Raw genomic sequence first — 12854 nt, 5'->3', positions numbered from 1 at the left:
GTGGGTATTTGTTGTATCATATGAATATCAGGATTTATTGGTCTGTTTCTTTGAAGAATGTCATGGGTATCCTTACAGTATCTCTATAATGCTTTGGAGAGTATTACCATTTTGACAATGTTTATTCTCCCTATCCATGTTTCCATTTACTCATGTCCTCTTTTATTTTATGGAGTAGAGTTTTATAGTTTTCCTTGTAGAGGTCCTTTACTTCTTGGTTTAGCTGATTCCAAGGTACTTTATTTTCTGGGTCACCATTGTAAATGGGATTGCTTTTTTCATGTCCCTTTCCTCTGCCTCATTGTTTGCATATAGGAAGGCCATGGATTTTGGGGTATTGATTTTATAGCCTGTGACTTTACTGTACAAGTTTATTGTTTCTAAGAGTTTCTTAGTAGAGGTTTTAGGCTTGTCTAGATATTTTATCATATTGTCTGTGAATATTGAGAGTTTGACTTCTTCCTTTCCTATCTGGATACCATTAATGTCTTTTTCTTGCCTAACAGCTATTGCAAGTACTTCCAGTACTATGTTGAATAGAAGTGGTGAGAGTGGGTATCCTTGTCTTGTCCTTAATCTTAGAGGAAAGGCCCTTAGTTTTTCCCTATGGAGGATAATGCTTGCCATGGGTTTGTGGTAGATAGCTTTGACTATCTTGAGGAAAGTTCCTCCAAAACACATTTTGGTGAGAGTTTTCATCATGAACGGATGTTGGATCTTGTCAAATGCTTTCTCTGCATCTATTGATATGATCATATGGTTTTGTCTATATTTTTGTTGACATAATGGATTATGTTGATTGATTTCTGAATGTTAAACCATCCTTGCATCCATGACATGAATCCCATTTGATCATGGTGTATGATTTTTTTGATGAGGTGTTAGATTCTATTTGCTAATATTTTGTTGAGGATCTTCACATCAGTGTTCATCAGGGATATTGGTCTTAATTTTCTTTGATAGTGGTGTCTTTGTTTGCTTTTGGTATTAGGGAGATATGTGCCTCATAGTAACTGTTTGGGAGAGTTCCTGTTTTTTCAATTTCCTGGAAAAGCTTGAGGAGAAATGGCAACTGGTCTTTTTTAAATGTTTGGAAGAATTCGCCAGTGAATCCATCTTGACCTGGGCTTTTGTTTTTGGGGAGACTTTTGATTACAGTTTCAATTTCCTTGATATTAACGGGTCTATTCAGGATTCCAAGTCTTCTTGGTTCAGTCTTGGGAGATTGTAGGAATCAAGGAATTCATCCATTTCTTTTAGGTTCTCTTGTTTCGTGGCATACAGACTTTCAAAGTAGTCTCTGACGATCTTATGAATTTCATTGGTTTCTGTTGTGATGTCCCCCTTTTCATTTCTGATTCAGTTTATTAGGGTTCTCTCTCTCCCTTTCTTTGTGAGTCTTGCTAGCGGTTTACCAATCTCATTTATTTTTCTCAAAGAACCAGCTTTTGGGATGAACCGAGAGCCGCGGCACGAGAAGCAGAGCCTCCGCGCCTATTGACTGTGATCCTGAGGTCTCCTAACCCATTTTGGCACCAGAGCGGATGCTTGAGCCATGCATTTTGACTGTGAACTGAGCTACAACCTTGTGCAGCCCGGGGAGGGATTTTTCTCCCTCTCCACCCCATTTTTCTGAGCGAAAATGGTGGCAGCGGCAGCAGCCACGCGGTGAGAGCCACCCTCTAAGACCCCTCCACCAGGAGGTAGGACTTTCTTTAGTGACGTAGCCTGTAGGTGGTCCTGGGAGGGGGGGTGTTCCCGGCGCGCCTTCCACCCAGAGATGAACCGAGAGCCGCGGCACGAGAAGCAGAGCCTCCGCGCCTACTGACTGTGATCCTGAGGTCTCCTAACCCATTTTGGCACCAGAGCGGATGCTTGCAGCCATCCATTTTGACTGTGAACTGAGCTAAAATATTAGAAACCCAAAATCTTCACTCTTACCAATGAAGAGAAATTATTAGATGATGCCTATTCGGCAGGCCTGATTGTTGGGGAAAATTTCCAATCAATAATAGTGAGTTCTGTATGGAAATATGAAATGTACTCAATATATATATAGAATAATGGGAATATCATTAGCTACTTAGATGGGGGGTGGGGTGGGAGGGGGGTGTATTGGGGTTCTTGGTGGTGGAACGGGTGCCCTGGTGAAGGGATGGTGGTTTAATCAGTATTTGACTGTGACTTAAACCTGAAAAAAAAAAAAAAAGAACCAGCTTTTGGTTTCATTGACCGTTCAGATTGTTTTCTGGGTTTCCATGTCATTAATTTCTGTTCTAATTTTTATTAGTTCTTTCCTTCGGTCTGGTTTGGGTTCCTTTTTTTGGTCCTTTTCTAAGGCCTTGAGCTGTGAAGTCAAGCTATATTTGTAGACCCTTTCTTCCTTCCTAATGAATGCTTGCAAAAGCTATAAAATTTCACATTAACACAGCTTTAGGTGCATCCCATTGGTTTTGGTAGCTCGTGTCTTCATTCTCGTTTGTTTTGAGGTATCTCTTGATTTCTTCCTTGATTTCCTTCCTGGCCCACTCATTGTTCAACACCAAGCTGTTTAATTTCCAGGTGTTTGCTTTGATTCTCTGAGTCTGTGTGTGATTAGCTTCTATCTTCAGCGCATCATGGTCTGAAAAGATAGTTGATATAATTTATATTTTCCTGATTCTATTGAGGTATGTTTTGTGGCCCAGTACATGGTCTATTTTGGAAAATGTTCCATGTGCACTGGAAAAGAATGTGTATTCTTTCTTTTGGGGGTGTAAAGCCCTGTATAGGTCTATTAGGTCTCTCTATTCTATTTCTTCCTTCAGAGTCAGTGTTTCCTTGCTGAGTTTTGTTCTTGTTGATCTATCCAGAAGTTATAAGGCAGTGTTGAAGTCTCCGACTACTATTGTGCTGTTAGCTACGTCCTCCTTAATGTTTGTTAGGAGTTGTTTTAAGTATTTAACCATCTCTCATTAGGTGCATATACGTTTAAGAGTGTGATTTCTTCCTTTTGCACATATCCCTTGATAAATAGGAAGTGACCTTCGCTGTACCTTCTAATCTTTTTCAACCTGAAATCTATGTTGTCAGATACTAGAATGGCCACCCCAGCTTTTTTGAGGGAGTTTTTTGCTTGCAGGATTGTTTTCCATCCTTTGACTTTGAGTCTGTGTTTGCTATGACTGTTCAGGTGTGTTTTTTGTAGGCAGCAGAATGTTGGGTTTTGTTTCTGAATCCATTTTGCCACTCTGTGTCTTTTAATTAGTGAATTTAGGCCATTGACATTCAGAGAGATTATTATCGTGGGGTTTTGTCTCATCTTTCTGTAGGGTTTGTTGTTCTTGTAGGGTTTTTCCTTGTCTTACAATAGCCCCTTTAGTCCTTCGTTTAAGTTTTTGAGTCTATGAAGTCTATGAAGTTCCTGAGCTGTTGTTTATCCATGAAGTAGTGTATGGTTCCTTCGAGTTTGAGTGATAGTTTGGCTGGATAAAATATTCTTGGTGTGGCGTTCATTTTGTTGAGTTTTTTCACTATGTCCCACCATTGTCTTTGGGCTCAGAGGGTTTCCTCTGAAAGGTCTGCTGTAAATCTAAGGGGTTCTCCTTTGTATGTGATTTCCTTCTTTGACCTTGCTGCTTGCAGAATTGTATCTATCCACGGCATTCGTTATTCTGACTATGATATGCCTTGGAGACTTTTTATTTGGGTCTCTTTTTGCTGGTACTCTTCGGGCTCCTTGGATCTGGATGCCTGCCTTCTCCAGCTCTGGGAATTTCTTAGCAATGATATCTTTAACTTTTTTCTTCATTGGGGTTATTTCCCTGTGCTTCTGGTACTCCAATGATTCTTATGTTGTTCCTCTTGAAGTCATCCCCAAGGACTCTGATTCGCTCTATAGCCATTTTGAGAGATTTTGCTATTATTTGTTGTTTTCTGTAAGCTTTCTGCAGCTCATCTTAAGCTCACTGATTCTGTCTTCGGCTGTAGCCATTCTACTGTTGAGGGCACCTAATGAAATTTTTAATTCATCTACTGATTTCTTTATTTGTGTGACTTTTGTTCATAGCTTTTAAATTTCTGTTATCATTTCTTCCTGCATTTTTTTGGTGGACAGTTCCAATGCTTCATTCATATCCTCCCTTAATTTATTGGATGACTATTCCATGGTTGCTTTGAGTACTTCGAACCTCTTCAAGATTTCCTCTCTGAATTCTTTGTCTGAGCGGTCGTATATGTGCGTCACCCCTGTTGAGGCTTCCGGAATCTTTTCTTCATCCTCTCTTCGTGGAAAGGATTTTCGTTGTTTCTTCATATTGTTATGGAAGTATAGGGTTGGAACCTTGTAGTTATCTATCCCTATTTCCTTTCACTGCAGAAGGGATTCCAGATGAGCTAAATTGATGATGATAGCCTTGTTTCTATTCTAGGATACTTCTTTACTCTCAGGCACTCCTTTTTTATGTGGGATCTCTCATGAGGGCTTAAGGCCATGCTCTCTGTATGAAGGGTTTGTGCAGCTTAAAATAACTACAGCAGGGCCCTTCTCCGGCAGGAGGCCACGCCCCCTTTTAAAGCCACGCCCCCTGAGATACAGGCTAAGCCCCCAGTAACCTTTTTGGATGTGGTGTGGAGTGCTCACACACCTCTCTGGGGAGAGGCGGGCCTTGGACAGCAGGCAGGGACGCTGGGTGCCAGGGCAGGGCGATCGTCATGTGGGACCAGCAGCGAGAAGGGCCACGCGGGTGGGCTCTGGGAGCACTTACCATTATTGCTCCATCTTTTCATTATGGTATATCTGCGACTCCCAAATGGTCCCCATTTACCTGACTACTTGCTAGTGCTTTGCTTTCTGTAAGTCCTTGTGTACTCAAGAGGGCCTTAGTATTCACCAAAAATATTAAAACTTTAATATACATTTTAAGAAATTTATTTAATACTATGTATCCAGCTTTCTTGGCAATACAACCTATACATCAAGTATTTTTTTCCTTATTCTTTGAAATTGATTCTCAACAGATTTAGGTTTTTCTTTGATCACAGTTATTAATGCAATTCATGTTATTTTTGAACATTTTGTCTTTCATATTTACACTTGGATTTAGCATCAATTATCTCCCTCAAAGATCTGTGAACTTTAAGTGCACCTAAAAGGAAAGGATCGTAGAATTAGTAGAACAAAATTCTTTAAATTAAGGGATGAAAATACCTCTGTTAAAATAATACATTTAAAATAAAAAGTTTAATGACATTTAAACAACACTTAGAAAATTAGTTAAGATAAAATTTAAAATGGAATTTTAAATGAAAGTTTAAATAAGATTTAAATAAAAGTCAAAATATTTGTAATGTTCTAGATTAGAAATAAGAAAAGTAAAGACAAGAACTTCACCCCCAATATATTTTCTTTTCTTGTTCTAGAACTTTGTATCATTCAAAAAAATATTACCATGATTTTTTTTTAACTACCACGACTTTTATTCTAGTTTTCATACTCCATGAGTTGGAGATGTCTCAATAACCTTTGTAATATTGTTTCACAACTTTGTTTCTGGGATACTTATAGTGCCACCATCAATTGACAGTCTGTAATATCCAGCCACAGCATCTTCATTGAAACTAAGGACTGGCTAACATGTGAACACAGCAAGAAACACTGTAAGTCAACCTTATTATCTATCTACCTACCTATTCATCCATCTATCTATGTACACACATATATACAGGTGTGTGTGTTTGTGTACATATATATTTATATATATTTGTGTGTATATATATATAATTTCATTGGTTGTTTGGGGCCTCACCTGGCCAACATGCAGTTTCAATGTCACTGCAGAGTGAGATCTCTGCACTCAGGGATCTCTCCTGGTGATGTTTAGGGGGACTTATAAAGTGCTGGGAAGGAACTGGGTCACCTCTGTGCAAGGCAAGAGCCTTAGCCACTGAGATATCTCTCACCATTATCATTCTTTACCAAAGTCCTCAATCATAGGTTATACTGAAAGTATGATTGGACCACTTTGTTTTCATTTTAATGATAGTCAAACTCTAGATTGAATAAATCTGGTGTCCTGGGCAAATGATTCGCTTTAGGCTCCCTGAACTCTTCTTTATATTTTCCTTTGGTTGAACTTTCTCACAGCTCTAAACATGAAATTACAGAGCATCTGGAGCACATTTGAGTCAAAGACTTGAAGAAGACAAAGATCCCACTTTGTTTTAACCCAAAAAGAAATTCATGAGGTTATATCTGGATTTTCCATCAGTTAATTACCCCCAACAAGATTCAAGTCTCATTAACACCAATCATATCAAGACCATTATGATGGATAGAAGGCAATGAAAAGAGGAAAATAAAAGATGAGTGGAAATGTTTGTTCATCTGTGCAAATGTGATTGTGTAGCAATAAACCACCTTCCATAATCATAAGACAATAAAGTGGAGTGTTAGAAATCAAGAAGTTAAGTAAGTGAAATTTTGTGGAGTAGTTTGATATTCACATTCAAACCAAAAGGACCACTGGTGAATTTAACTAAATATTGACAGCATGCCCACTGGTTTCAAAGAACAGTTGTAAATGGTTGGCTGTGTACAAGGTAAGTGTCCTACCTGCTGTGCTATTGCTCTGGACCCACTTTTTTGTTAGGACTTTGGTCCTACAGAAAATTTTGCTAAATCTGGGCATAATCTTACTGAGGGTATCTTTAGGTTGTTTCCCAAATAAATATAATTAACTTTGTCTTGTCATTTTTCAGATTTGAATAGCTTCAGGCAAGGCTTGTTTATCTACAACCTCTGTTGTCATCAGTTCCTATTAATACACCAAGTCCTCCGATGCATATTCATAAAATGAATGAGATGCCTGCATTCCATGGTCTTGGGCCACTTCCCCAATGACAAGGGTAAACGAAGGAGGGAATGAGGGCAAGGCTGGTTGGTATCAATTGCAGTTTATTCCAATATCATCTCCATTCTCCTCTGACTCTCCTTCCCCGAATCTCTTATCCTTCTCCTGGATTCCCCTTGATCCTCCCTGGTCCCCCGATTCTCCTTGATTCCTCTCCCCTGGACTCTGCTCTTACATTATTCTCCCCTACATTCTTGTCTCTCTACATTCTTCTCCTCCTGCTTCTTCTGTCCTTGTTGCTAGTCTCTCCACCCTCCAACTCACCATCCTGGTCTCTCTTCTAGTTGCTCACAACTCCCCACCTTGGCTGTAGCAACCACATCTAGGTCCAGTAGCACAATCAACATATGAAAGCCTGTCCTGATTGTCTGCAGCCAGGAGATCTGCTCAAGGGTGAAATACCACCTAGGTTGTGCTTGCTTCGGCAGCACATATACTAAAATTGGAACGATACAGAGAAGATTAGCATGGCCCCTGCGCAAGGATGACACGCAAATTCATGAAGCGTCCCATATTTTTTTTGTATAACTGAGATTTAAACCTGAAAACTTTGTAACTTTCCACATGGTGACTCAATAAAAAAATTTAAATTAAAAAAAAATACCACCTAGGTATTTTTCTCCTTTCCTTGGTCCAATACCATTTAAACATTCATCTTAATTCTGCTTTTTAATATTAGTCATTTTGTATGGACGGTAAGAGATATTATTAAACTTGTAGAGTGGTTCTCCTGAGTACATCTCACTACTCCCAGACTACAGAGCTCAGGCCAGATTAATCTTTCCTAACCTTAGCAGGTCTTATAATAAGCAAAGATTATTGTAAATGTTGATAGAAATTTGATATGTACAGATATGGGTGAGTAGTTTAGTAGTGTAACAATCTAGTTGTTACTTTTTGGATCATAACAGAAGTTGTTCATGGCCATGCTCTTAACATATAGTTAAGTATTACGGTGCTTGGCCTGGCCTATTTTGATGCCAGAGTAGCCCATGGCTTGCCCTGGGTCCATCCAGTTGTTCATCAGGAACCTGCTTTTGGGTGCTAGGAAGTAAGGGCAATTGAGGCTTAAGTCAAGAGAACCAATGCCCCAGAGTGAATATCATTAGGAGTCAATTAACCCCCAAGTTTCAATAGCATAGCATTAACTGTCTTCCTGTATCTATACAAAAAGGACATTGCTCTGAATTAACTATGGAAAGGACTTACAGAGAATATGAAAACAATATTTACAAGTTAACAGAGTCTGATTAGGAGATAAAGGTGATTGACCAGTTGGGGAAGTAGAACACAAAGAAAGAGGTTACAGATAAATATGGAGGAATAGGAATACCTTGGGAGCACTGTGATAGGACTAACCCAACAAACCTAAGCTCCCTGTGCCAAGGCAGAAAGGACAAACCAATGTTATCCTATACTACTCACCCATATCTGACATATCAAATTTCTATAGACATTTGAAAGAATCTTTGCTTTTTATAAGAAATATTGCTATGACAGAAACTTCTGCTAAATCATGGAATAAAGTTTGACTTGTTTTCTTTTTCATTCTATATATATGTTGTTGTTGACCCTGGGGTTGACCCCAGGGTGTGGAGCAATAGCACAGTGGCAGGGCATTTGCCTTGCACATGGCCAACCCAGGTTTGATTCCTCCGCCCCTCTCGGATAGTCCAGCAAGCTATTGAGAGTATCTTGCCCGCATGGCAGAGCTTGGCAAGCTACCATGGCGTATCTGATATGCCAAAAACAGTAATAAATTTCACAATGGAGATGTTAATGGCGCCCGCTCCAGCAAATCGATGAGCAACGGGATGATAGTGACAGTAATACAGTTGTTGACTCACAGTGTTAGTACTCCTGGATCTGTGCTCAGGAATCAGAGATGACTGCTAGTGAGAATCAGGACACCATATGTGGTACTAGGAGTTAACTCTAGTCAATTGCTGTGCCCTACCCATGGTAGTATCTTTTCAGCCCTGAATTGTTTTCTTCTTGAAAGAAGAACTTACTATAGGCTGGAGTTCTTTTACTCAAGATATTCAATTTTTCCATGTTATTTATGTTAATTATAACTCAGTTTGTGGTTTTGTTTTTTTTTGGGAGGCTCACACCCAGTGATGCTCAGGGGTTACTTTTGGCTCTGCACTCAGGAATTACTCCTGGCCGTGCTTGGAGGACCATATGGGATGCCGAGGATCGAACCCAGGTCGGGCACATGCAAGGCAAACACCCTACCCGCTATTCTATCCCTCCAGCCCCTGTGATTCTGTTTTATATTTTTGAAGCAGATTATTTTATTTAGGTATGCCAATCTAATTCCCTATGAAAGAAAGGTGACATTCGGTACTTACTTTGTCACTCATTACAGTGCTAGGAAATAATGCTAAAAAATTGCAAGGAATGTTATTCTTCCCTTAATGTTACTGCAAAGGTAAAGTTAATTATTTGCAATTCACCTTACATTTATATGAAATGTCAGTCACACAGGTTTTTCTAATCAAATCTTCCTTTCAAATAACATTTAATACCTGGTTATGTTTGGAAGTATTTGCTAATGGAATTCCTGCTTTTAAATTCACACATTCAGTGTCATTCCAAATTAAAATATATGTTTTTCATCCTAATAGTGATATCCAAAAGTGATATGTGAAAATTATTAATGGGATAATGATTGTTGGGATACCTAAAATTTTATTCATATTGGACATGAAAGAGAAAAATTACCCACCTTAGAAGAGAAGCTACTTGTAAACTTTATTAGGCAGATGTCTACAATCAGGGATGATCAGGAGAATTAGAATATCTTTATCATAAAATTCACACACAAAGTCCTACAAAAGAGAAAAAAGGCCCAGAACAATAGTACAGTCGATAGGGCACTTACCTTGTACACAGCCAAACTGGGTTTAATCCCCAGTATTTCATATAGTCACTCAAACCCCACCAAGAATGGTTTCTGAGTGCAGTCAGGAGTAAGTCCTGAGAACAGTAGAGTATGACCCAAGAACCTAAAAAAAATCCTACAAAAATGATACAATAAATTAGTTGCTAATAGATCCTCAAAAAAATCAAACTCATACTCATTGTGCCCTACTTCATCTCTTGCCATCTCTTTCAATATCATCCTAAATTATCAAAAAAGTTCACGAGCTAAATGTTTTTGGTGTGTTTTACAGTGGAAGTCCTTTCTACGCTGAAGGATCAAGAGTCTCATTCTGAAACTCCACTGCCATAAGCCTCCAAAAGGAAACGTTTGATTCATTTGAGTCAAGGGTCTGCACCTGCTCCTGATTCATTGTTTAGAAGGGTGACTTCATTCCTCACAAACAGGACTGTGAGGGAAACAGGAGACTGCCATCAATGGGAATCCTTCTTAAAAGTGCCCACTCCTCTCAAGCTAAGAACATGCAGACCTATATATTATTTTGCAAACATACCATTTTTATGCAGACATAAAATTAGTTGGATAATTTTGTTAAAATGTACTGTCTTGTAACTGATACTTAAAAACCAGGTTTAGGAACCTCTTAATTAGACTCCCAAAGTTGTATTTGAAGGTTTAGGTAAAATATTTCAACGCATATGCCTCTAAAGTTGACACTCTTAATTTTACCTGCTTTACTTTCTCCTTCTCCGTTCCTCAGTAAATTCATGAAACAAAATTTCACCTACCCAACAACAGAATAAAAAACAAAATGTGTTAGTGAACTCATGATATATACATTTTTAAAATTTTTCATGATTTAGTGGCAAATATCGTTAAATAAGAAAATATAACTTTTGTTTCAAGCAAAATAAATGGCATTATTCTTGCATTCACCTCTAGTATGCAAATAGGTAATCTGAAATTAACTGAATATTATATTCAGAAGGAAAAAATGTCACCCAATTGGAAAAAATACAAAAGTGCGCACGCGGAAGTGGTTGATGATGTGTGTGTAGTGTTTGAGGGCTCTTGGGGCAGCTCTCTCTCTCTCTCTCTCTCTCTCTCTCTCTCTCTCTCTCTCTCTCTCTCTCTCTCCGCTCATGTTCGGTGCTCTCGAGCTGCTGTGTATGGACTGGATCAGGATGGCTCCTCCTTTGTGGTCCGCTTCTGTGTGTGCCACTGTGCTCTCTACTGTCTGTCTCTCTCTATCTCTGTCTCTTTCTCTGTAGTCTCTCTTCCGGTCTCTTGCTACCTCTCTCTGTCTCTGCTTCTGTGTCTTCTCTCTTGTTTCAGTGTCTTCTCTCTTCTTGTGCATCTTCTCTTGTTTCTGTGTCTTCTCTCCCACTTCTGTGTCTTCTCCTGTATCTTCTGTGTTGCCTCTGTCTCTTCTCCCACGCTTCTGTGTCTTCTCCCCTGCTTCTGTGTCTTTCTGCTTCTGTGTCTTCTTTGTTGCTTCTCTTACAGTCTTAGTTTATATAGCAATCACATAAGGTGGTGACACAAAGGTGGGTTGAACATTAACAAATCAACAAAGAGGGATAAGACCATTTCTCCAGGAGATTAACAAAACCTCATCTAAGGAGATTACTCCAGATTACTAGGAGATCCACTCAAGGCTGGGATCCAAATAAGGGTGTGTCACTTTCTTCTTTCCTCAGTTAGTAATCCACTTAAATAATTGTAGTAACTCTACTTCAAATATTTCTAGCAATGTATGAGCACAGTAAGAGATATAAACTTAAAGTTTGGCTCTTCCTGAGGACATCTCACTATATTTTCTAGACCATAGTTCTCAGGTCAGATTAGTCTTCCTAACCCCAGCAGGGTCCTAGTCTCGTCATTACTTTTGGATCATGACAGCATTTGTCTATGACTGTGCTCTCAACTTATAGTTGAGTATTGTGGTGCTTTGGCCTGGCCCATTTCGATGCCAGGGTAGCTCACAGCTTGCCCTGGGTCCATTCTGTCCCTCATTAGGACCCTGCTTTTGGGGTGGTAGGAACTAAGAGCAACTGAGTCGAGAAAGCAGAAGCCCAGGAGTAAATATTATTGGAGTCATTCAACTCCTAAGTTACAAAGCACAATATAAACTGTTTTCCTGTGTCCATACAGAAAGGACATTGCTTTAAGGTAAACTAAGTTCCCTGCAGCAAGGCTAAAAGGACAAACCCAATGTTATCCTACACCCAACCACTTATTTCTCATGATTACAAATTTGTTTCTTTTGACATTTTCAACTATAGTGCTAAATCCCAATCATCCAATTCTGCTTTCTACTTCCAAATTTTTATTTCTGCCCTATAACAGCAATAGTAATAGACCTCAGTCCACTGACCCTGAATGTGAGAGGGACGAATGGAGACATTATTGGTGCCCGCTTGAGCAAACCTTTCTCTCCATCTTTGTGTTTGAAATACAAAGCTCTTCCCAGAAGAGTTCTAAATTCTTCTATCCTTTTCCCCCTGTTTTCATTTATTTGTTTGTTTAATGTGATCACAGTTAAAGAGCTTTTTATGATTGGGTTTCAGTCACACAATGTTCCAATACCCATCCCTCCACCATTGTACATTTCCTACCATCAATGTCCCCATTTTTCCTTCTGCCACCCCCAATCCCCAGCTAGCCTCTATGGCAAGCAATTTTCTTCTCTCTCTCTCTTTCTTTCTTTCTCTCTCTCTCTCTCTCTCTCTCTCTTTCCTTTGGGCATTATGGTTTTCTGTAGAGGTATTTAGAAGTTATCATGTTTGTTTCTTTACCTAATTTCAGCAGCCAATTCTTATCAAGAGTGATCATCTCCAACTATCATTGTCATAGTGGCCTCATCTCTATCCCAACTTCTCCCCCAGCACTTGAGACAGGCTTCTGTGGGCCAATCCTCCTGGTCATTGTTTCCACTGTCCTTGGGTATTAGTTTCATACTATGGTTTTTATATTCCCACAAACAAATTCAATCATTCTATGCATCCCCTCTCCTTTCCTTCTCTTTTCTTATTGAATTACCATGAGATACAGCTGCAAAGTTTCATGTTTGAGTT

The 12854-nt window shown here is 39.2% G+C and overlaps 1 non-coding gene across 1 annotated transcript; it reads left to right on the top strand.

Annotated features, from left to right (window-relative positions):
* The first annotated feature begins 7302 nt into the window (after positions 1 to 7302).
* On the top strand, positions 7303 to 7409 carry LOC129401243 (U6 spliceosomal RNA). The gene has a single exon (XR_008628175.1). It is a non-coding gene; the product is annotated as a U6 spliceosomal RNA (small nuclear RNA).
* The last annotated feature ends 5445 nt before the right edge of the window (positions 7410 to 12854 follow it).

The sequence above is a fragment of the Sorex araneus genome, chromosome 1 (assembly GCF_027595985.1).
Source record: "Sorex araneus isolate mSorAra2 chromosome 1, mSorAra2.pri, whole genome shotgun sequence".
Taxonomy (NCBI): domain Eukaryota; kingdom Metazoa; phylum Chordata; class Mammalia; order Eulipotyphla; family Soricidae; genus Sorex; species Sorex araneus.
Note: the sequence above shows the minus strand (reverse complement) of the source record. Positions and strands in the feature narration are given on the sequence as shown.